General features: G+C 47.3%; 1 protein-coding gene across 1 annotated transcript in view; it reads left to right on the top strand.

Moving 5' to 3' along the window:
* Positions 1 to 25,359, top strand: part of FBRSL1 (fibrosin like 1) — a 317,105-nt gene that overhangs the window by 118,315 nt on the left and 173,431 nt on the right.

The following is a 25,359-nucleotide window of genomic DNA, read 5'->3' as shown; positions in this document are numbered from 1 at the left end:
GGGATTTTAAAAATCTACATCTTTAACCCTAGACATGTAGAGCCCCCTTCCCTCCCCCTGAAATTCATCCTTTTTTTTCCTACAGGTTCAAGATCAGGCCTCTTAACCTGAGGTCCACGCACTTTTATTTTGTAGTATTTTGACAGCTATTTCATTATGATTTGTAACCCCTTGTGTTTTATTTTCTGCATTTAAAAGCCTTATTTTATGAAGACTTTACCAGAATGCTCTATGGTCAGCTGATTGGCACCTCCATGGTCGCCATCAGGTCCCCTCAGGGATTCAGCGCTTCCCCTTCAGTTAATGCTAGAGACCCTTTGCTGTTAGCTCCCAGGCCTTTAGCTACATCTAAACTTTATTGAGGAAGCTAGATGGCTCAGTGGATAGAGCACTGGGCCTGGAGTCAAGAAGACCTGAGTTCAAATCCAGCCTCAGACACGTGCTGGCCGTTTCCCTGGGCAAGTCATTTAACTCTGTTTATCTTAATCCACTGGAGAAGGAAATGGCAAACTGCTCCAGTATCTTTGCCAGGAAAACCCCATGAACAGTATGGTCCACAGGATTATGAAGAGTCAGACACAACTCAACAACAACAAACTTTCTTGAACTCTGAGCCTCCCGCAGTTCTTTGATCTTCCTGAGTCCTGCAGCCAGCTTGGCCCTCGGGGTTCAGTGCCCCATCCCGCCCGATCCCTCGTTTCTTCCCCTTCTCCTCTTCCTTGCTATTGCCATTCAGGCCACAAGTATTTGTTACAAGCCTACTATGTGCCAGGAACTGTGCTGCACACTGCACCGGGGATACAAAAAGAGACAAAAGACAGCCCCTGCCCTCAAGAAGCTTACAATCTACTAGGGATTCAGCAAACAGACAAATATGTCCAAACAGGCTGTGGAATGAAGAGGGGTCAGGGAAGGCTTCCAGCCAAGCCTTGGGAGCCAGGGCCGGCCCCCTCTGGCCCTGCTCTCGCCACAGACCACACGAACATCGTTTCTGAGGTTTGTTTATTTGCAAGTAAATCGTTTTTGTTAAATGAAAAAAAAAGTAACATTTTACAGAAGTAATTTTTCAAGCCGAAGTCAGTCATTCCTGTAGTCTGTCAGCTTCCAGAAGGCTGGGACGGATTCATTTTTGTCTTTGTAATCACCGTGCCTGGCACCTGGTTAAACAATTAATAAATGCTTGTGGGTGGACTGATCCAAGGGAAAGGAGAAAATAATAATAACACCATATGGTGCCTACTAGGTGCCAGAGAGCAGCTAGGTGACTGAGTGGATAGAGCATAAGGCCTGGAGGCAGGAAGACCTGAGTTCAAATCCAGCCTCAGATACTTCCTAGCTATATGACCCTGGGCAAGTCACTTCATCCTGTTTGCCTCAGTTTCCTCATCGGTAAAATGAGCTGGAAAAGGAAATGGCAAACCACGCCATTCTCTTTGCCAAGAAAATCCCAGATAGGGTCACAAAGAATCGGACACAACTGAAAAACGACTGCATAACAGCAGCTGTGTGCCAGGGACTGTGCTAAGTGGTTTACAAATATTTTTTGATCCTCACAACAGCCCTCTGAGGCGGTTGCTTATATTGTCCCGATTTTACAGTTGAGGAAACGGGGGTTAAGTGACTTCCCCAAATTTGAACTCAAGTCTCCCTACCTCTGGACCCACTGCTCTACCCACTGAGCCATCTGGCTGCCAGTACATAATGCAGATGTCTGATGCATCATTCACAGTACCTGTCAGTCACCAGCTCATTAGATAGCTTCTTTCCTGCAAATCAATGAAAAAATTAGGAGCTGCTTCTGGTGCAGTCAAGTCTTCCCATCTCCTTGAAAATCACAATAATTCAACCCAGTTCATGGTTCAGCCCTTTCCTTATACAGACATTCCTTTAGGGTTGGGAATTAGCTCCTCAGAGACTGGGAGTTAAGATTAAAAACAGAGCTTTTAGGGGATCATCCAGGCCCTTGGAGAACTGGGTATACAGGGAAGGGCCGCTTGGGTGCTTTCGGGTTTTCCCATCGTATTGGCCTGGTTCCTATTTCTCTTAGCAGGCCTGGGTACAGGAGCTCATTTGAGATGGGGGCAGGGTGGGGTCTCACCAGGACAGAGAGGACCCTTGTCTGGTATCAGCTGTGTTCTGAGGGATGGTTCCGCAGGGGCTTCAGCAGAGGAAGGCAAGTAGCCTGGGCTGACCAGAGCAAGAGAGCCTCCCTATACATCATTACTGCTGCCCGCAGGTTCCTTGTAATAAGAGAGAAGAGCATGCTTGGATTTCACCACAAATCACTGCCCAAAGTTGAGCCCAGCAGCTATGGTGGACGAGGTTTCTCAGAGCTCCTGCTTACTTCATTCAAAAAGTATTTATTAAGCACCTGCTGTTTGCCAGACACTACACCAAGCTCTCCTGGTATAAAGATAAAAATGCTGTCACAGAGTTCCCCTTCTGTGGGGAGGGTACAACATGTATGCAGGTGAACAAGCATGTAATATATATGAAGTAAATGCTAAACCATTGGGGGGTTTCGGGGGACCCCCACCTACTAGGAATTTTAAGGAAATTGTTTTGTAGAAGGTGGCGCCCGAGCTGATCCCTGCAGGAACCTGAGGGTTTGAAGAGGCAGAGGAGAGGCTTCCAGATAGGGAGGACAGTTTGTGTAAAGGCTGTCAGGCCAGAGGTTGGTTATACGGAACAAAAAGTTAGCCAGAGTGCGCTGTGCTGCAAGCCTGGGCAAGGAGGCTGGAGGTTATTTCAGTGCTAAGTGAAGGATCTTGTGTTTTATTCTCAAGGGAGGAGGGAGCCACAGCACCTTGTTGAGAAGGAGAATAACGTATAGTAAGTGTTGGTGAGATTTGATATGGAAGTGAATCCTGTGACTGGTGGGTGGTCATTTTCCAGCCGAAAAGGTGGACAGATGTACTCCCTGAACACTGAATCAATGCAGGGATGACAAGAGACAGTGTAGTTCAGTGTTCCCCACAGGATTGAGAGAGATCCTCCAGAAGTGAGAGCTGCGAACAGAACCCAGGTCTAGGGGGGAGGTCTTGGACGCCGCTGGGGGAGGGGGCCGGGGCTGCTGGCTGTCTAAGGGAGGGAGGTGTAGCAGTCACAAAAAGGCTGGAGGCGGCGGGGCAGGAGGCCAGAGACTCCCGTGTTACAGTTGGCAGGAGCCTGACTTCCTGACTTTTCTTGGCTGTGAGAAGAGCAGGGGGAGGATGAATAAGTCTCTGAGAAAGAATGTGTGTGTGTGTGTGTGTGTGTGTGTGTGTGTGCACGCGCGCGCATCCATGTGCTCACATGCACACGTGCCCGCATGGCTGTTTTCTCTGGCGCTCGACAGGGTTTGTGCACCTGTATTGTCTCTCTCTCCTTGGTTGTATTTGTGTGACTGTCTGTAGGTGGCTGTGTGCCTACACAAAACTATATGTGTTTGTGTGGATAACCATGTGTGCAGCAGTCTCCTTCGATGGTGTGTGAGGCTAGGTATTTGCCTCATTGTGGATGCTGCTGTGGGACAATGCGTGGAAGAAACTGGGAGATGTGTGTGTGTGTGTGTGTGTGTGTGTGTGTGTGTGTAAGTGTAAGAAAGAGAGAGAGAGAGTTGTGTGTCTGTGACCAGGAGAGAACAGTTTGGGGGCCTTGGCTGGGTGCCTAGAGAATATAGGGTGCTGAGCTTGGCCCCACTTAATCCTCAGGTCAGGTGTCAATAAATAGTCAGGCAGCAATGTTCCTCCAGTTACTGTTGGCCGAGGACACGGATGGGCCAGAGGCCCTTTGTGGAGGTGAGAGCTGGTGTCCCGTTTCTCCATCACTCCCTCCTGTGACCTCTCACACTTGAGTCCAGGGAAAATTCCAACCAAAGAACTCTCGGGCTCTCTGTTCCTGCCCCACACTGAGGGCAGCCCCCGGTGTCCAGCTGGTATTGGCATTGAGGGTGTGAGCGTTCCTCCCATCAGATACCATCTGATTCCAAAACACTTAGCAAAGTGCCAGGGATGGGATGCTGTCTGCAGGCATCAGGTTGATCCCTGGGGCAGTGTGGGACCCGGGTGCACGTCTCAGGTTTGAAGAATTGGAGATGGGCTGTCTTTCTTCCTGATGAGTGTGTGCAGAGAAACCTGGCTGCCGGGCTGGCCTCCAACCTCCCAGGGGATGGATGGGGCAGGGAGCTGGGAGATGAGGATGTTTACATAGAAAGAAGAAATTAAACACGGAAAAAACCGTTCTCAACGGGCTATTCATGCCTTTCCAGGTCCTGGAAAGGGCTGTTGTTTTTAACTCCATCTGGTACGTGGCTTTCCAGGCCTCTTTCTGTCCTGCTTGGTACTCAGAGCACTTCCCCAGCAACAATTACAATGTTGACACCTGGCTTTGCCCATGCAGATTAGGGTCTGATTTTCAGTAATTATATGTTCTTGCCGACAGTCTACAGCAATCTTACCTTCTGTGTGGGTATGATAACACTTATTAATTCAATAAAAGAAATCCATTCACAGGCAATTTTCAAATGCAACACCTTGGGAGCATCTGGGAGCTGGCAGAGTGGTTTCTTCCGTAGACCCCTGGTCTGGTGGCCCCCACTTAGAGCTGTCGTGCCAGGCACTCATTAAGAACAGAGGTCAGGAGGCAGGCCGCTGCTGCCCCTCTGCCTGGCCTGCTGTTGCTGGCTGCCTGACACAGAGGAGCTGTTCACAGCAAAGGGATTCTGGGTCTGGGTTCCAGCAAATGGACTGGACCTACACTGCTAATTGAGGCGGGGAAGGCAGGGTATGCAATGCATGCTTAGGGCTGAGAGCAGACTGGCCCCCTTCCCAGAGAAGTGAGAGATCTTGCTTTCTCTGGATTTCTTCCCACCACCCACCCCTGCCTTCCCCTACCCCACAAGTGCAGGGAGGGCCTAGTTAAGTCCTGTGTTGCCAGATACTCATTCATTCATTCATTCATTCATTCATTTTTCGGACATTCCAAAGTACTTACTATGTTCAGGAATCTTTATTAGGCATGCTTTAGAGGTGACGGAGAGAAAGCTATACACTAACCCTCTCTTCACGGTGGGTCAGTGTGATGTAGGGAAATCATGGGATTTTGTACCCAGAGACAGACCTGGGTTCTCTGTCCCCACTTAATTCCATTGCCTTCCCTCTGTTAATTATTTTCTGTTTATTCAGGGTATAGTTCACTATGCATATTTGTGTGTTGTCTCTCCCATTAGATTGGAAGCTCCTGGGGGGCAGGGACTGACTGTCTTTTGCCTCCTTATACATGCACAGTGCCTGGGATATAGTAGGTACTTAATAAATGTTTATTAATTGATTGGTTTGGTTAGAAATCCCAGCTCTGCCGCTCACTAGCCTTTAGCCAAGTCCTTTTCCCTCCTGCAAGCTGAGCTTGCTGGGCTGTCTGATCTCAAAGGCCCCTTCCAGCCCAGAATCCCAGGACGCCTTTGTTAGTAATTGGTAAGCCTGAGCCAAATGAGGCCGCCTCATCCAGGAAGCCTTCCTTCATACACCCACAGTTCTCACATGCACCCTTTTTTCACACAATTCTGATGTGCTTATTTTGTAGTATTGGGTATAATGGTTGTAGTCAGGTAGGTGGTGCGGTGGTTAGAACACTGGACTTACAGGCAGAAAGACCTGAGTTCAAATCCAGCTTCACACCCTTACTAATACTGTGACTCTGGGCAAGGCACTCTGTCTGTTTCCTCATCTGTAAAATGGGGATAATAATAGCACCTGTATAGTTCTCAGAGTTATCATAAGGTTCAAAGGAGATAAAGTTTGTAAAGCACTTAGGATTCTGCCTGGCATATAGTATGTATGCTGTCTCTGTCTCTCTCCTCTTCTCTCCCTCCTTCTCTGTCTCTGTCTCTTCCCCTCTTCTCTCTGTCCTTCTCTGTCTCCCTCCCTCCCTCCCCTTTCTCTCTCTGTCTCTTTCTCTCTCTCTCTCTCCCTCCCTTCCTTCTTCCCTTCTCTTTTTTTTGGTGAGGCAATTGGGGTTAAGTGACTTGCCCAGGGTCACACAGCTAGTAAGTGTCAAGTGCTTGGTCTGAGGCTGGATTTGAACTCAGGTCCTCCTGACTTCAGGACCGGCGCTCTATCCGCTGCATCACCTAGCTGCCCCCTCCCTCCCCTTTCTGTCTGTCTGTCTGTCCTCTCTCACTCTTTTTTCCCCTCTCTCCTGTCTCCTGTGTGTGTGTGTGTCTCCCCTTTCTAAGGACACAGCTAGTTAACGTATTTATCAGGAGATCTGAGTTAGAGTCCTGGCCTTGTGGCCGTTTCTTGGCTTTGTGCCCTTAGGTCATTAAAGCCTTTTCAGACACTGAGCTGAATTTGGAGTCAGGGGACCTAGCTTCTCCCGTGTGACCACTGACAATTCACCTAACCATTCCAAGACGCACTTTTCTCATCTGAAACAAGGAGGTTGGCCCAGGGGGCCTCTCAGATCCCTTCCAGCTCGAAATTGATGGTTCCATGACCTCCCAAGTCCCTTCCAGCCTTCGATCGGTCAAACAAGGAGTCCCTGCATGAGAAGGATGAGCTGTGAAGCCCAGGGGCCCCACGGTGTTGCTGGCTCCCATGTTTGCCCATGCCACCCTGACTTGGCACAGCCTTACAGAGGGAAATGCAGCTCCCTTCAACGCTGCTCTGGCCTGGTGTTGTCAAAGAACACACTGTTCCCACCTGCGTGTCCAGGTCTCCAGTTATAGGAGGCCAGGGCTGGTATTTCAGCTCTCCCATCTCCAGCTTCCTAATGGACGTCTCAAGCTGCACGTCCTGGCTGGCATCTCAAACTCATCATACCTAAAACTGAACCAAGCTCTCTTCCCAGCCCCCAGTGTCCCTAGGCCTGCCCCACAATGGAATCTTCCTGTTCTAGTAATAGAACCACCATCTTCCTTCCTAGGCTACACACCCTAAGGCAGGTTCCCCACCCCGGCCTAGTTCATAGTAAGCTCTTAATAAATACTTGATTGATTGATGGAGACAGCTATATGTCACACTGGATAGAGCCTTAGGCCTGGAGTCAGGCAAACCTGGGTTCAAATCCATACTCAGACACTCCCAGAGCCTTGTGACTCTGGGCAACTTGCTCACTTTCTTTCTGCCTCAGTTTTCTTATCAGTAAAAGGGGGATTATAATAGCACTTGCCTCCCAGGGCTGTTGTAAGGATCAGAGTAGGTGCTTAACAAATGTTTTTCTCATTGATTACTGATAGTCACAGACATTCCTGGGTAGCAGGGGGAACCAAGAGTGTAGCCCAGTACCTGGTGCTTTTACTTAAAGCCCGCTCATTGATGCTTGCTTGTTGATTGATGGATTGGGCCTTGGGGTCAGTGATTTTGGTGAAATTGGTACCTTGAATGGGGTGGGTGTCTTTGTGAGAGGCCTGGCCTCTCCTGGGGCTAGGTGAGGGGATTCCAGCAAGGGAGGGGGCTCACCAGGGGCTCTGCTTAAGGAGCAGAGGCAGCAGCCCGATTCAGACAGGCCCTCCTGACTCCCAGGCCTTCCTTTGCCTGGTTTTTTTCTTGCTCATTTCCTCCTTCACCAGGAACAAAGAGGCTGGTTTGAGGGCTGTTGGAAAGCCTGTTCTCAGGGAAATGGGATTTTACAAATGTGACATTTTCTTCTTGAACATAAAATTGGGCTTTTCACATGGCACTATTAGAGTATAGAGCTTTAATTATGCCCTAAATCCACTCCTTTAGCCCTGGGCTCACACGATTAGCGCAGAAAGCCGAGCCAGGAGAGGCTGGGTGGGGCGACGTTTCCCCCCATGTGAAACTTCATACCGTACAAATTATTAAACGCAAACCTCAGGAGGAAGATTGTAATGAAAAATTCAGCATCCTCATCAAGCCGCCCGAGTTTGCCGCCTGACTCGATCCAGAAGGAAATGGGGCTGGGGCTGGTGGGGGAAGGGAGGAGTCCTGGAAGGAATATCAGCAACTAGAGCGGCCACCGTGGGTAGGTAACGCTGGTCCTGGGAGCCCTCTATGCCTGTGGGGGTGGAAGGCAGCGGCGGGAAGAAACCACGGGCTCTCCCATCTGAGTATCGGTGCCCCTCCCTCCCTCCAGGCTGGGAGGCTGGGGGCCCCTACGAGGAGCCCCTCGGAAGGACAGCACAGCAAAGGATGATCCGTCCCTTCTGGGCACCCCCCTCACCCCTCGGGTCTTAGCACTGAGCTTGCCGCTTCCAAAGCCCAGCTGTGTTCCAGCTGAGGCTAGAAGATGAGCGTGGGCCAACCCCCAGGGTCACTTGTTTCTTGATATGTGGTCAGATGGGGAGGAGGGGGGATCATCTGTGTAAACAAAGGTCATTCCCATGCTTGAGATTAAATGGTCCATTTGGTATGAGAGCCAGTGTCTCTGCTACAGGTTGGCTGGATGCACATGGACCTGGGGTGTCCGAGCCACTGTATGTCTCCATTTCCCTGGTACTTTTTGTCACTGTCGGCATATTTGGGGGTGAGTGTGCATTTCTGTGACTTGATCCTAGGTGGTTGTACCCAGGGGAAGCTGAACGCATGATCCTAAATGGTTGTGTCTTTGACGGGAGAGGCGTGCTGGTAGCACTGTGGGTCTGATGTTGTTACCATGTAGCTTTGGGTAGGACTGTGTGTGACCGTGTCACGTAGCAGGTGCTCAATAAATGCTCATGGAGAATAGATGTAACTGTGTACATATGTAATTGCATGTGACTTTGTGTGTAACTGAGTGTGAAGTTTATGGTTATTTCGGTGACTGTGGTTATATAACTGGTGTGTTATCACATAGTTGGTTAGTGTTTCTATCTGGGAGTGACTTATGCCCATCTATCATTGGGTTTTGGTGATCTCTTCAGAAAATATCTATCAACAAGCATGCGCCTCCTATGATGGGTGCCCTAGAAGGGGGAGTCTGGGACTGAACGTGGGATTTCATGAAAGCCACTTTATTTGTACAGAGAGGGCAGCACCTTTTCTACAGCATATAGGGCTGGAAAATTACTTGGGGCGCTGAAAGTTTAAGGGATTGCCAGGGTCACATTGCCAGGATAGGTCAGAGGTAGACAGATGGATTCCTGGCCTCCCTGGTTCCAAGGGCAGCTCATTGCCTCATGAACTGGGAATAGAAAGACAAAAAAAAAAAAAAATCAAACAGCCCCCTTCCCTCAAGAAGCATACATTCTGTCAAGGGAAACAACATTCACATGTTTAAGTAGCTGGTGGCACCACGCATAGAGTTTTGGACCTGGGGTTAGGAAGACCGGAGTTCTCTTCATGACTCAGACACTTGCTAGCTCTGTGATCCTGGGTAAGTCACTTCACCAGTTTATCTCAGTTTTCTCATCTGTAAAAGGAAGATATAATAGCACCCACTTCCCACCCCGAATGGTTGGAAACATCAAAGAACTTCATATTTGTAAATGGCTTAGCAAACCTCAAAAAATAGCTAACATTTATATAGTGTTTACTATGTGCCAGGTGCTAAGCGCATTACCAGTATCTCATTTGAGCCTCACAACAATCTTGGGAGATAGGTGCTGTCTCATCCCCCTTTTACGGATGAGGAAACTGAGGCCAACACAGGTAAATTGACTCGTCCAGGGTCACACAGCTAGTAAGTGTCTGCGGTCAGATTTGAACTGGAATCTTCCTGACTGCAGTCACAGGGCATTATCTGCTGTGCCACCTGGCTCTCTATATAAATGCTAGCAGCTGCATTATCTTCGTCCTCCTCCTCCTCTTCATCATCATCATCATCATCATTATTAGTATTAATATTGTACCAGTTGGTAAATCTCTTTTGAGGATTTGGGATGACACATGTATAGTCTCACCTGTGATTTTATGGGTTGCATGTATGTGTGATAATGGTGTCTGGGAGGGAATGTGCTTGTGTTCTCAGAAGATTTGGATGGAAACCATTACATTCCGCAGAATCCCCAAACCCAGCCATGATTCTAGGAGCCTGAGACAGACAGACTGGGTTTCAGGAAGGATGTGTCTGGGGACGATTTGGAGCTCGCTCGATTTCTATAAATATGAGAAGAGTGATTGAAGGCGACTGCTCTCTTACCTTGGAAGGGAAGGTCCAGGAAGTCAGTGTGAAGCTGCGTTCTTGCTCTTCTTTTTCCCCTTTCTCTTCCATAACCTTCCTCCCCCTTTGGTTCTGGTCTTCTTACACCTTGCCCCCCCCCCCCCCCCAGGTATTCCACAGTTCAGTGACACTGGTCTCTTGGCTACTTCTCACACACGATGTGCTCCTTAGTTCCTCCTCCTGGCTTTCCTGGCCTCTGTCCAGTCCCAGATAAAATGCCACCTTCTACAGTAAGCCTTTCCCAGCCCCCTTAAGGCTAGTGCCTTCCCTCTGTCGATTATCTCTGATTTATCCTGTCTGTAGCTGACTTGTACATTGTTGTTTTCTGTACAACATCTCCCCTGTTAGACCGTGAGCTCCTTGAGGGCAGGCACTGTCTTTTGTCTGTCGTTGTATCCCCTGGGCTTAGCACCATGCCTGCTGGCACTGTTATAACATGCTTGTTGACTAACCAGCCAGCTTATTGACTGACTGTCCCTTCCCTCTTTCCTATCCCCATCTCCTTCACCTTCCTTTCCCCTTTCCCTCCCCTTCCCTTTTCTCCATTCCCGTTCCCCATGGCCTGGTCTGCTCAGACTGGTTGACTCTGCAAGCTTAAACCAGAGTGAAGGAGGGGAGGAGGGAGGGAAGAGAGGGGGGAGGAGGGAGCCGATGAGAAGACCAGATGGTGGCGGAATCCCCCGTGGATAGCCAGCTTGTATTTCAAACCCAAGCTCTGTTTCTCCCATTCGCTCACCACAGGCTCTGACAGATCAGAAGGAACGTTCTTAGCTTGATGCAACCGGATTCTCTTCTGGCTGAGACCGAAACATCTGGCCCCCAGCAGGGCCTGCTTCCAGAGGGCCTGGGCAGGCGTGTGTGCACACATCTGGCCTGCTGAAAGCTGCTGTGGCAGCAGCGGCTGTGATGGCGGTGGCTGCGTTCCCCCGCGAACCCTGCCGCCATCCGCTTTGTTTGAGCCCAGACAGCAGATCCAGGTCAAGCCCCATCCCCAGGCCTGTGGACCTCTGGGACAAGCCTTCAAGCTAGGAAGGATTTAGCCTCCTCCAGTGGGGACATGTGTCTAATAGACTGGCGTGGTGACTGGGCCGGGGCCGTTTGGCTCATGTATGAACACCTCCTTGCCTGGATTTGGAGTTTCTAGAATCCGAGACTCAGACCTGGAAGGGACTTGGAGGTCATCTGATCCAACTCTCTCATTTTACATTTGAAGAAACTGAGGCCCTGGGAGGTGAGGTCACTTTGCCAAGGAGGCAGCATTTGAGCTTGGCTTTAAAGGATGGACCATCTTTATATCATAGATACGGAGCTGGAAGGGATGGTCACCACTCCCCTGTGGTCTCCTCTGAGGGCTGGACTCTTTGTATCCCGAGGCTTAACACAGTACCTAACCACCTAGAAAGAGTTTTTTGGTTTTTTTTTAGCAAATGCATTCATTCATTCATTCATACATTTGTTCATTCATTTATTTATCCATCCAATCCCAGCCCTTCATTTTACAGTAGAAGAAATTAAGGCCAAGAGATGGAAAGATACTTACCTGAAAGTCACCTGGAAACAGGATTTGAACTCAGGTTGTCCTTTCACCATAGAGGGCTAGGTAGCAATAGTGATTATATTGGGTCTAGTCTGACTCCTCCTTCAAACACAAATCATGGCCAGAGAAAAGTCATTTGCATTTCCCAACATGCCATCCCTAGTCTACATTAGGAGACCCATGCCAAGGTCAATGTGAGACAAATTCTAAAGGGTAACCTCAGTGCTACAAATATCCAATTCAGAATCAACACTGAGGGGGAGGCAGTACTGCCCAGTAGATAGAATAGTTTACTTGGATCCCAGAAGCCCTAGATTCAAATCCCACTTCCACCACTCTTTAGCTGTGTGACTGTGGAAAAGTCATCTAACCTGTTAGCCTCAGTTTCTTTCTCTGTAAAATTGGGAGTGGATGTGATAATAGCTGTCCAACCCACCTTCTTGGAGGTATTGTGAGGATCAAATAAGGTAGTTTGCATACAATGCCTTCATTGTAAACCTCAAAGTATAAAATAAATACTTTTTAAGGCTATCCTTAGTATTATTTTAGCTCAGAAACAAGGATGGGGAAGAGAGAACGTTCCAGGTGGAATAAACAGTGTGTTTGAGGACAGAGTATGGGAGGTCCCAAAGCATGTGGGATGCTTGCGAAATGTTCTGGAGGAACGGGAAGGCTAGGAGAAGATGGGTTGGCATTTCTGGAAGGACCAGCACCCTGAGGACATGTCCATCTCCTTACCTTTTCATCTGATCCGCTCACATCTTCGCCCTGGAGCTGTGCACAGATCATCCTCGTGTCCTGAGGACCTGGGTGATGAGAATGCGAGTTGCTTTTCTGTCTAGCAGTTGGTGAACCATCCCCCCCAGGTTCTGCTCGCTTCACTGCACACAGTCATCCTTCCGGATTTGATAATCCATCTTCCTTTCCATGTCAAGAGAACTTTTATCTTTAGTCTATCTCTTTATAACCCTCCAGCAATAATAATAAATCACTGGCATTTATATAGGACCAACCATGTGCTGGGCACTGTGTAAGCACTTTACACATATTATCTCATTTGATCCTCACAACAACCCTGGGAGGGAGGTGCTTTTATTATCCCCATTTTAGAATTGAGGAAACTGAGGCAAACAAGGTTAAGTGACTTGCCCGGGTCACAAAGCTAGTTAATGTGTCAGGCCAGATTTGAGTGTAAAGTGAATAGATTTCGAGGCCTAGAGTCAGGAAACCTTAAGCTATCCCAAAACAGTCTGTCTACAGTCAAAGGAAGTCTGTCTTTTTGTCCTGGGGACAGAGACCAGACCTGTCCATAACAAACTGCCTCAACTCCTATCTTGCTCTTATCGAATCAGTCAGTCAGCATTTATTAAGCTGTTACCACGTGAGGGCAGCTAGGTGGCTCAGTGGATAAGAGTGCCAGGCTGGAGTTATCAAAAAGACCTGAGTTCAAGTCTGGCCACAGATGCTTAGTAGCTGTATGACCCTGGGCAAATCACTTAACCCTGTTTACCTCAGTTTCCTCATCCATAAAATGAGTTGGAGAAAGAAATGGCAAATCACTCCAGTATCTTTACCAAGAAAACCTCAAATGGGCTCTGGAAAAGTCAGATATGACTGTAACAACAACATTGTGCATCACCATTCTCATTTCCAGAGATACAAAGAAAGAAAGCTAAAGTAAGTTACTTGAGGAGCTCCCATTCTAATGGGGGAGACAACATATAAATAACTACATATATACATGATATCTACAGAATGGATGAAAAGTTGCGGAGCAGAGACCGTAGCAGTTGTGGGAGAGCAGGAAAGGCTTCCTGTTGGAGGGGCCTTTAAGCTAAATCTTGACACGAGTCACATTCTGCTTCACATACATAGTTGTGGACACGTGCTCCTTGAGTAAAGAGATTTTTCCATCTTTGTATCCCCAACAATAAACACAGTCCTTTCTCTCTGTCCTTCTCTTCTCTCTCTCTCTTTTTCTCTCTCTCTCTCCCCTCTTCTCTTCTTTCTCTCCCATTCTCTCTTCTCTTCTCTCTTCCTCTCTCCCCTCTTCCCTCTTCTCTTCTCTTCTCTTCTCTCTCTCTCTCTCTCTCTCTCTCTCTCTCTCTCTCTCTCTCTCTCCCTCCCCCTCTCTCTTTCTCTCTCCCTCCCTTCCTCCCCCTCTCTCTCCCTCTCCTCCATGGATCTATTATCTCAGTGTCTTCTGACTTCCTCCAGTGGCACATTTGCCATTCATCCTTCTCTGTTCTTTCCTTGAAATTCTCCCTTGAAAGGTCCACCCAAAGGCTCTGGCCTTTCCTGGCTCTCCCTCAAGCATACTGACTGTCTATCCCTTAACCCCTTTCTTTTGGGACATGATCCATCCATTTTTTTCTTCCAACCTCTGTCTCTCTCATGAATGACATCATCTGTACCATCTCTGTGCAATTCTTCATTTGTAATAAACCCATTACACCTACTCACACCCACCATGCACTTAACTGTTGCCTTTTGGTTGACCCTAAACCTCAGAAACTAGCATTCCTTAACTCTCTGCCTTACTGTATAACTAAAAGATTATTGAGATATAAATATAATATGTATACATACACACACACATATATATGTACGTACACACACACACGGTGGACTTTTGTAAAGAGAAGCATGAGGTCATTACATACGCCAAGCAACTTCTCAGAGGTGTCCCATCCCACTCTCCTCGTCTTGTTTACTTCTGGGTTCAGTTTTGGTTTTGTTTGTATTTGTTTCTTTTGTTTTGCCTATCTTCACTCTCTTTTAGCAATGAATCTGCTCCATGGCTTGGCCATCCAACTACATATCCTAATCTGAACAATAGACATTCTTCATCCTCTTGGTTTTTCCTGTTTGGATGATTGGACATTCTGGGACATAATGTAATTAACACACTGTCATCCATCAACAGGGGTATCTGCTATAGAGAATCATTCTTCTATTGATCTCTGCACTGGCTGTCTTCCATGGTAGTGGTGATCTACTTTGGCAAACATGCCATTTTATGCCTTGGTTGATATTTATTATCAGAGGGTCATCAAACAATTTTATACCTGTTGCTTCATTTTTGAGTAATGATGATGATGGTGGTGGTGGTGGTGGTGGTGGTGGTGGTAGTGGTGGGTGGTATCCCCAGTGATCCTTACCTTTACCTCTCTTATTTCTTTTGAATGAAATATAATAATAGCTGGCATCTATATTCTGTTTTAAGGTTTGCATACATATGTGAACTCATTTGGTACTTGCTATAACCCTGTGAGGCACGTGCTATTATTATCCCCATTTTACAAATAAGGAAACTGAGACCCAGGAGGATTGTGACTTGCCCAGGGTCACATAGCTAGTAAGTGTCTGGGGCAGAATTGAAAACCAAGTTTTTCTGATGTCAAGTCCCACACTCTACCCACTGCTTATATAATTTTGACACAGACATGTTGCCTGTATAATTTTGATACACGTGTTATAGAGAGCTTGTAAGGCACTGTTTTGCTGTGCCAAATCAAATGTTATTTTATAGTCAATACGTAATAAGCACAGTGGGATCTTTTATCCTAGACTCCTTTCAGTTATTTGGGTGACCATAAAGATGAGGTCAGCCGTGCAGTCCTTGTGAACGCCATCCTGTTCCCTTCTCACACCTTCATCAAACTAGCTCTGAATGCTCGCGCAGATACTGTCATAAAGATTCTGTCTTGGTGGGGCAGTTGGCATAGAAGTCTGTCATTAGCTGTGTTTTCTCAGTTGTTTTTTTGGTAGTCATGCATCCCATCGTGTTTTTTTCCCCTTCTAAAGTGATTGGCTTCTTCCTCTGTTTCATATCTCTTGCAAACCAGCCCTTCACCGATTTTATTACCTCCCCAAAAAACATCTCCTCTATTTAACTGGGTGTAATCCAGCCTTTCCTCCCATCTTTCCTTTTGTGACCTTCATTTCTACTTCCTCATGTAAGACCGTAATGTTAGAGGCCAAACATGGCAACCTCCCTGCCATTAATAGTGAAGAAAGCATGTTACAAATCACCCCAGTTTAAATAGCCCCTGTCATCTAGACCAGGGATGGGGAACCCGTGGCCTCAAGGCCACATGTGGCCCTCTAGGTCCTCAAGTGCCACCCTTTGACCAAATCCAAACTTCACAGAACAAATCTCCTTAATAAAAGGATTTGTTCTGTAAAACTTGGACTTTTGTAAAGAGAAGTAGGAGGTCATTACATACGCCAAGCAACTTCCCAGAGGTGTCCCATCCCACTCTCCTCCTCTTGTTTACTTCTGGGTTCAGTCCAAAAGCCGCACCCAAGGACCTAGAAGGCCACATGTGGCCTCAAGGCCGCAGGTTCCCCACCCCGGTGGACTGTGAACGTTGTTCTCCCTTATCATTTTGATGATCTTGCTAGGGTTGGCATCTTGCCATGCTTTTTGTAAATGTATTTTCCCTTCTTCTGTTAAGAATGTTGAGTTAATACTGCTCAATGTCCTTCGTAACCAGCTTATTCAAGTAAGTGAATGAATGCAAAGGCATTTATTAAGCACTTAAACAATATGCCAAGCATAAGCATGCCTAAGTGCTGAGGATACGAAAAGAAAAGGAGGAGATGGCATCTGCCTTCGTGGCATTTATCTTCTGATAGGGAGAGAAAATACAAATAAAGGGGCCACAGGATAAAGCATTGTGATTTAGGCAATTAATTACATGATGCTTGGAACCAAGAGGTAGGAGATTAAAACACTTTTCAGCATTGATTTAATTATCGCTCCAGACTTGGAAATTAAGGAGGGTGGTGCAGCTGGGGTACACGGATGGCCTGAAGATGCCCAGTGTTCTGTCTCCAGCCCAGTCAAGCGAAGCCTGGCTAGAGACTTGTAGATGTAGGAGGCCGTGAGCAGTCGGAGTAACAGGGCCCTGGGGCAAAAGGTCTGAATTGGAACAGGGTCTGAATCAGTTGCCCTTTCTGTCCACTTGGAAAAGAGATCAAGTGTTGGATGAATAAAATGGTTCTCAGGCTCTTTTGGTGTCATCTGGTGGTGATTGATTTACACTGGTCACTGGTGATGTTTCAGTATAATGTCCTTTTATCCATTTGCCGGTTTTTAATGTCCGCAGCTTGTTTAAATAGGTCAGGTTGGCGTTGGAGCTGCTTCAGTGAAGTCCCATCTTTTCTTTTCATTTTTATTCTTCGCGCTTTTGTATTGATTTTCATCTTTTCTTTTACAAGTCACTAGTCCTACTGTACACAGAGCTGTTTCAGAGGTGATGTTCATATTGCAAATAATCATTCTCTGTCAGGGGAATCAATTTCATTTTTGTTACAATAATAATGATAATAATAGCTAATGTTTCTATAGCACCTACTGTGTGCCAAGCACTGTGCTAAGTGCGTTATAAATATTATCTACCTCTATTTTATAGTTGAGGAAACTGAGGCAAAGAAAGGTTAAATGACTTGCCCAGGGTCACACATCTAGTCGTAGGTCAGATTTGAACTTCAGCATTCCTCACTCTGGGCTTAACGCTCAGTCCGCTGTGCCACCAGCTGCCTAGCAGGGCCACGTGCATCAATGGACGCAAAATTTGTTTGATTTTTTTGTTTTTTTTGGAGTTTTCTTAAATTCTGGTCCTTCTGCTGATATAGGATCACAGAGCTGGAGGAGGAAGGGACCTCAGAGGCCATATAGTACAAGCTACCTCATTCTACAGATTAGGAAACTGAGGCCCGCGTGAGGTCAAGTGACTTGTCCTTGATCACATAACTAATCAGTATCCAAGGCAGGATTTGAAGTTGAGTTCCTCTGACTCCTGTGCCTGTGTTCCTATTTCATCAGAACCTTGTCAAAGCCGGTAGAATATGTCAGCGAGGACTGCACTGGTGAAGAACTTTGCCATCCTTAGGTTGTTACTGGGGAATCAGAGACAACCTGTCACTGTGATAGGGATCAAAGCCTTCTGCCTTCCCAGCTTGGGTGGACCTGCCAAAGTCTGAGTCATACTGTCATAGCCTTCAGGAGCCTGGAGTTTCCTTCGTGCTCCAGTGAGACATCTTAATGAGATTTAGGAACCTACAGGCAGTTCATGATAATAATAGCTGGCATTTACATGGCGCTTGCTATGTGCCAGGCGCTGTGCTCAGTGCTTTACAAATATTATCTCCCTCGGTGGGAGGTAGGTGCTATTATTATATCCATTTTACAGGTATGGAAACTGAGGCCCGGGGGCAGTTAAGTGCCCAGGATCACACAGCTAGTAAGTGTCTGAGGCTGGATTTGAACTTGGGTCTTCCTGACTCCAGGCCCAGGGCTCTATCCACTGTGCCACCTAGCTGTCTCATAAATATTGTTGAATTTATTTAATAGAATTGACACAGAATAGCAAAAAATGCATCCCCCCCTTCTAGAAAACTCAATTTGTAGGAAGGGATGAAACTTCAGGATTTGGGTGGACTCATAGTATCACCTGAGCTGTTGGCACCCCCTCCACTGGCACATATTGTAACCTCACCATCCTCATTGCATGTGGTTCCTCTCCATGTCTTTCCTCAGAGAAGGTCCACCCACATTATCAGTTTCTTTTAACATTTTATGAATAACTATTGCGTAATTCAAAGTGGCCATTTTCTCCTTTCGGGATCAGCCCATCCCCTTTACCCCCACAGAAGCTGGCATGGTGTCCTTTGCCAACTCCCAGTTGAGTGAGGCCTCAGACACCATCTAGGCCATCCTTTGCCTAGACAAGAGCACTATTAGCCACAGGTGTTCATCTGGCCTTTACTTGAAAGGCCTTTGGTGACTCCCCTCTTGAGACCGCTCATTCTCCTTTTGAATAGCAGCAGTGATTGGGAAGCTTGCACTGAACATCAAGCCTCAGTCTGCTTCTGCCCCTTTCACCCATTGTTCTTGGTTCTGCCCTCTGAGGCCAAGACTCAAGGCCAGCCTTCATGCCCCCCCCCCTTTTCTAGGTTAACTATTCCGAGTTTCCTAAACTTGTTCTTGTATGGCATGATCTGAAAGACCCTTCAACATCTTGGTCACTCTCTTGTAACCTTCTCTGCCTATCTGTCCCTCAAATGACACATGCACAACTGAGTGCTTTACTCAAGATGTGGTATTATCAAGGCTAAGCACAACCAGGCTATCACTTTCTTAGTCCTAGACCCACTATTTATTTGGACCCATCCTAAGATGACATTTCTTTGCTGCCATATCACCCTGTTGACAAGTATCAAGTTTGTAGCCTGCTAAAAATCTCCCTCCCAATCCTTTTTTCAGATGAATTAACATATAGCCACATAACCCCAACATTATATTTGCAAATTTTATTTTTTAAATCTAATTTAATTAATTAATTTCATCTTTCTAGATTTATCCCAGTAAGTCTAGCCTGTTGAGTTCAGGGAAGGCTTCTTGGAGGAGATTTCACCTAAGTTGGTGTCTGAATAGAGAGAATAATTTCAGCAGATGAGAATATTCCAGACGTGGTGCTACTATGAACAAAGATACAGAAACAAGGGAAAGAAGGAGGAAAACAGTGGATGAAGAGAAGTTTATTTAGATTTGGAGAGGGGAGAGACTAGTGGCAAGTAGACGCATAAGCAGGCTATTGTAATAGTCCAGGCATGAGATCATCACCTGCACAAGAGTGGCACCAATGTCAGAGGGGAGAAAGGGGCATATAGGAGAGGTATTGGGAAGGTAAAATCAATTGGTCTTGACAACAGATTGGATGGGGGTGGTGGGTGTGAAATAGAATGTGGAGTTGAGAATGATGCCTAGGTTATGAGTCTTGAGTACTGGGAACATAGTATTGTAGACAGTAAGGTATGTTATTAATTTAATAAGCAATTAGGGTCTATTAGGCACTGTGGATATTGGGAAAATATTGAGCAGAAACTGCCCTCAAGATGTTTATATTCTATCAGAGAACCATAGACAAAACAAATACTAGGTGAGATAAGTCTGGGAGGGTAGGTTGGAGCCAGTGTTGGAGGAAGGGGAACTCAAATGCCTTGATGAATTTGTATGTTATCCAATAGATATCGGGAAGCCACCAGATTTTTGAGGTGATGACTGTTATAGCATCATAGAACTTAGATTCAGAACTGGAAAGTGAACTTAGAGTTCACCGAGTTCAGCTGTCTCATTTTTTGGTTAAGGCAATGGAATCCCCGAGAGGTTGAATGACTTACTTGTCCATGGTCACAGAGCAAAGCCAATATTCAAACCTAGGAGGTCCTGCACCTTGAACATCCCATCAGCACCCTTTCTGCTGCTCCATGCCATGTTCATTGTCTGAGTTTCATTGCAGTGTGTGGGTTTAAGGCTGGGTCTTGGAAATGATAAATCCAACGATTCCAGCCCTTCCCTCCGTCAAGACTCTAAGATCCAGGGCTTGGTAACTGTTGTGGGCCCATAGCTTAGGTAAAGGAGCAGGCATTGACCAGGGCCACATCTGCCAGCACCCTGACCCTCTGTGTCATCATCCACAAATCCCCACTCACAACAAGCTTCTTTCCTTCCACCCTAAAACTCGGTGAAATGAATCAGGGGAAGGAAGAGAAAAAAGATTGTGGAAGAGGCCATGCAAAGAAAATTGAATTGCAGTGTGTGAAGTGATTTTAGAAGGGGCCTGGGGAATATGTGGTCTCCAGACTGCCAAGTTAGAGCAAGTATAAAATCTACAAACAAGCCGGAGATCTGTCCCGGCTGATCTCATTATGAGGCCTGCTTGGGATAGATAAATCCTGTTAGAGTGTGTGAAGGGCTGGATTTCCAGGGAAAAACTCCCAAGTAACATGTTTAGCTCATTTCAGCCTTGTTTTGATACATGGACGTTTTCAGGTTTAAAGGGAAAACATTTGTTTGGTCTTCAGCAGAACCAGAGGCAGAGGTGGCAGGGTGCCCTCTTGTTCTAGAAACAGATGCTTACAGTTTCAGATCTTGAGTCACTGGAGGTGATGAGTAGATGCTAAGGCCCCTTGATTTAGCTCCAGTGCACACTCCCACCCTGGACTGGTTTTCCCTTCACCAGTCAGGCCTTCCCTTCCCTCCCCTCTCCTCCACCCCCAGTCCAGTCAGGCCTTCCCTTTCCTGGCAATACCTTCTGTTCACTGATAGGGCCTTCCTTCCTTAACAGAGCATTCTGTTACCTGGCCATGCATTCCCTCCTTTAACTGGGTCTTCTCTCCCCTGGCTATGCCTGCTTGCTCCTACCCAGACCAGGCCTTCATTTTGACAACTTAGCCTTCCCATCCTTCCTTTCTTCCTTGGATTGACCTACCCACCTAATAATAAATAATAACAATAACTGGTGTTTATATAGTGACTTAAAGTTGACAAAGCACTTTACATTTGTTATCTCATTTAATCTGCACAACAACCCTAGGAGGTAGGTGCTGTAATTATCCATTTTGCAGATGGGGAAACTGAGGCACCTTGAAATGAAATGATTTGCCGCCACAGAGCTAGTTAGTGCATGAGGGAGGATTTGGACTCAGTTCTTACTGACTTCAAGGCCAGGACTCTATCCACTTATGCCATGTAGTTGCCTCTTTTCTCTTCCCACTAGACCTTTGGTCTTTTAGTCTTGTTCCCTTCTAGTACTGGGATGCTCTACTTAACTCCCATGAGTGAAATTATTGCCATATTAGGCTCACTGTGCTCCATGCTCACTCCCCTTCCATCTCTCCTAGCCCATTGTTCCTGGCTAGGCACACTGTGCCAGCTTTTCTATCCCAAGCTCACCATCCTGACTTCTCTCTCTCAAACTTTTTGCCCAAGATTCTGTTTTAGACTCTGCTCCAGCCTCTCTGTCCTGGGCTGGCTTTCTTGGATCCAGAAGGAGTCAGACCCCTTGTTCCCTGGCTAACCTGGTGTGGCTAGGGCAGAGTCAGGTCAGGCTATAATCAGGAAACCTAGCACAGGGCATCATGGTTGTGTGTAGTGAGGACAGACCATCAGGTCAGACTAGACTACCTTGAGTCAGTAAACTCTGAATTCTGTCTCCTCCCCAGAGCTCAGGGTCAGGGATTAGGCTACAACCAAGTGTCCAAAAGCTCAGGACATAGAGGGGGCAGTCTATCCAGGGAAGGATCCTGATGCCCCTGTCCTTTCCCCCTTCATCTCAGGGTACATATCCTTCTGCGAGCCCCTACAGTGAGCCCTTCCTTAGGCCCATGTGGCCACACCCAGAGAGGCAGCATGGTACAGTAGAAAGAATGCCAGATTTAGAATTCAAAGAATTGCTACCTCTGTGCAAGTCACTTAACCTATGTCCCTCGGTTTCTTCATCTTTAAAAATGAGGGGATTAGATTAAATGAGGTCCCTTCCTGAAGTAAATCCTTTGAACCTGTGATTCCCAGCTCAAGCCCCCATCATGGTACAAAGTTGGAGTATCTGGGCTTAATTCCTGGCTTTATTCCCTGCGCGTGTGACCTGAGGAAAGTCATTCCCTCTTTCATGCCTCGGTTTCCTCACCTGTCATGAGGGGGTTGAGCTAGTCAATCCCTTTCAGCTCGATTCTCCCATGAGCTCAAATGAGTGCTCCTCATTACGGTCTGGCTGTGTCTGAGCCCCTAAGCCAGCCACCCCTTCCTCAAAGGAAGAACTTAAAAGAAAGAAGAAATGTTTGCTAACCACATGAACAAAGCTTGCTATGACTTTAAGAGCTCAGACTGGGAAGGATGGCCCCGAAAAGCACCCACCCCCTACTCCCCACCCTGCCTGCTACAGCAGCTGTAGCTTCCGATCTCCCAGAAAATGAAGGCAGATGATTCAATTTGGCCTGTGCTGCAAGCATGCTTCCCCCGTGCTCCTGTGTGTGTGTTCGAGATAATGAGCAAACCCATCGCGCTGGCTGAGGCTGCTGCCACCGGAGCCCAGGGGCCTCCCCGGAGGAGGCACTGTGCTTTGCTGGGTTAATGGGGGTGAGGGTCGCCCCGGAGCTCAGCACCTTTCAAAACAGCTTAAGAAAAGAATTTGTCTCCCCTGGCCCTTGGGCTCCGCTCCCTGCCCACCCAGACAGGAGTTCTTGATAAATCGAAGTGTGTTTATTAGTAATGAGCAAGGGCCAGGACTGCCAGGAGGGTTTCTGCTCAGGGAACAATTCTTTCCCTTTTTTCTTTTCCCTCTCGTATTCCTTGTCTCTGGAGCTAGGACCTTACCTGAGATGGAGGGAGACATGAGAGGTATCCAGAGGATCCCTCTGCCTGGTAGCGGTTTTTAATTGTGCCCCACCCGGGCTGTATACCGGAGGGCAATGGACAGAACTCATCTGGCTTGGTCCAAACCTGAAGAATTCCCTAGAGACTCATGGGTTTATAGCTGGAAGGCACCTTACAGGTCATTACATCCAACACCATTCACTTTACTGTTGAGGAAACAGAGGCTCACAAGTTTATTGAGGTGAAGTGCCTCAACCATCATCACAGAAGGCGTCCTCAAAGACCTCTCCACCACCTCCCAAGGCAGCCCATTCCATCTTACAACTATAATAATAACAATAGCTTCTATTTCTATAGCATATTAAGATTTATAAAGCACTTTACAAATATTATCTCACCTGATCCTCACAGCACCCCTGGGATGATGAGGATTATTATTATCCCCATTTTACAGATGAGGAAACTGAGGCTGAGAGAGGTTAGGCCAGTTGTCCAGGGTTACATGCAGGATTTGAACTCAGATCTTCGTCACTCTAAGCCCAGTGCTCTGCCCTCTAATTTCTGATTAAATGAGTGCTTTCCTAACTTGAAGTCCAGATTCGCCTCTCTGTTACACTCTGACCTCTTGTTCTAGTTCTGGTCACTAGCACCAAGAAGAACAGATTTAATCCTTCTTCCATGTGCAGACCTTCAGATCGATGGAAATAGCTAAGAGGTGGGACTGGAAACTGGTCTTCTGACTCCAGAATCCAAGACTCTTCCCATTCCCCCATACATATGGTCCTGGGATACCGTGTCCCAGGGCACCACACAGGTGCACAGTGAAAGCCCGATCCTAGCAGGAATCTATCAGTGAAGGCTTCCTCAGAGCGTAAGCCCCAAACCAGATGCTAAACCAAAAACTGTGGGTGCCCCCAATGACTCCGCCTCGTGTTTGGGGCATGTTTTAATCCATAAAGTGCTTTCCACCAACTTAGTGCCTGTGTCTCAGGCACCAGGGCCATTTTTTTTGCCAGTGAAGGTATGGAGGCTCAGTGAGCCATGATTCCCTAAGGCCCCCTCACAAGTGAGTGTCAGAGTGGGGAGTCAAAGGAGGGTCTCGAACCTCCATCACTCTTTCCAGTTAGATAGGGTTGGGTTCGTGAAGACGCATTCATTTGTTCAAATAGCATTTATTTAGCACCTACTGCATGTACCACACTAGAGTTACAAAGACAAAAGCAAACCATACCTTAACCTCATCCTTGAAGGAAGCCAGAGACTCTTCCAGGCAGTGGTGAGGAAAGAGGGGCCTCCCAGGAATAGGAGGTAGAACAATGTTATCTAGACCAGCAGTTAAGGATAGAATGGCAATCACCATGGGAAGGGCTTTCAGAGTCTACAGCATTTCACATTGGATCCTAGCGGCAGTGAGGAACCACTCACTCAGGTGATCTGACATGTGCTTTACTTTGCCCCATTTTATTTCCCTTTAGTAGAGTGTAAGGTCCCTGAGGGTAGGCACCATTTCAGTTTTAAATTTATGTATCCTCAGCACTGAACCTGGCCCATAAAAGGCCGGGTTGAATTGGGTTGAAATAAATGGCAGCACAGGGCACTGAGTGAGGATCAAGGAGGCAGCTTTATCGCAGAGACTTGGCAAGGGGCCTCGTAGGACAGAGCTGGCCCCGGCCCACCCCCTGAGACTCCCTCCAGGGCCCCAGGCTTGGGCCAGGACTGAGGCAAGCTCTTTGTGTCATAGCTTTCTTTTTTTTTTCTTTTTAGGCAATTGGGGTTAAGTGACTTGCCCAGGGTCACACAGCTAGTAAGTGTTAAGTGTGGTCTGAGGCCGGATTTGAGCTCAGGTCCTCCTGACTTCAGGGCCGGTGCTCTATCCACTGCGCCACCTAGCTGCCCCCACAGCTTTCTTTGTAAGGGCTTTCACACCTGGGCAACCCCTCCCTCTCAGGCCCGGGCCTTCACCCTGATGGCGTGGTGCTGTGCAGTGGACTGAGAATGTCCCAGGCCCGAGAGGGAGGTCAGAAAATCTTCTATTCCCATGAAAACCCTGAGGCTTTGAGGAATTGATCTGTCAGGCAAGGGACCTCAGGGCTCAGCTCCTGATTCATTCCCTAATCCCCTAACCTGCATCTCCTCTATGGAGCCCCTCACCTGGCTCATCAGGATAATTACTAGTATATTAAAGCAGCTTGATTTGGTGGCACTATTGTGGGCTTATGCCAAGCCCCTGTAGGTGAGCAGTACCTGGCATGTGGGTGGGTGGCACCATCATGGGCTCTGGGAGAGTCCAGGAGGAAGCTGGGATACCAGTACTGGAGGACCCAAGAAAAAGGTGAAATCACTGCCTTTGCCTCAGTCAGGTGAGAGGATTAGACTAGCAGATTGCTAAGGTCCCTACCCACTTCTGACATTCTGTTCTAAGGGTCCTCCCAGCTCTGACATCCTGTGTTCTAAGAGACCTCCCAGCCCTGACACTCTGTGTTCTAGAGGCCCTCCCAGCTCTGGCATTCTGTTCTAAGGGCCTCCCAGCGCTGACATTCTGTGTCCTAAGGGCTCCCAGCTCTGACATCCTATATTC

This window comes from Vombatus ursinus, unplaced genomic scaffold (genome assembly GCF_900497805.2).
Source record: "Vombatus ursinus unplaced genomic scaffold, bare-nosed wombat genome assembly UNPS02014935.1, whole genome shotgun sequence".
NCBI lineage: Eukaryota > Metazoa > Chordata > Mammalia > Diprotodontia > Vombatidae > Vombatus > Vombatus ursinus.
The sequence above is the reverse complement of the archived record's forward strand: the minus strand, read 5'-3'. Positions and strand labels throughout refer to the sequence as shown.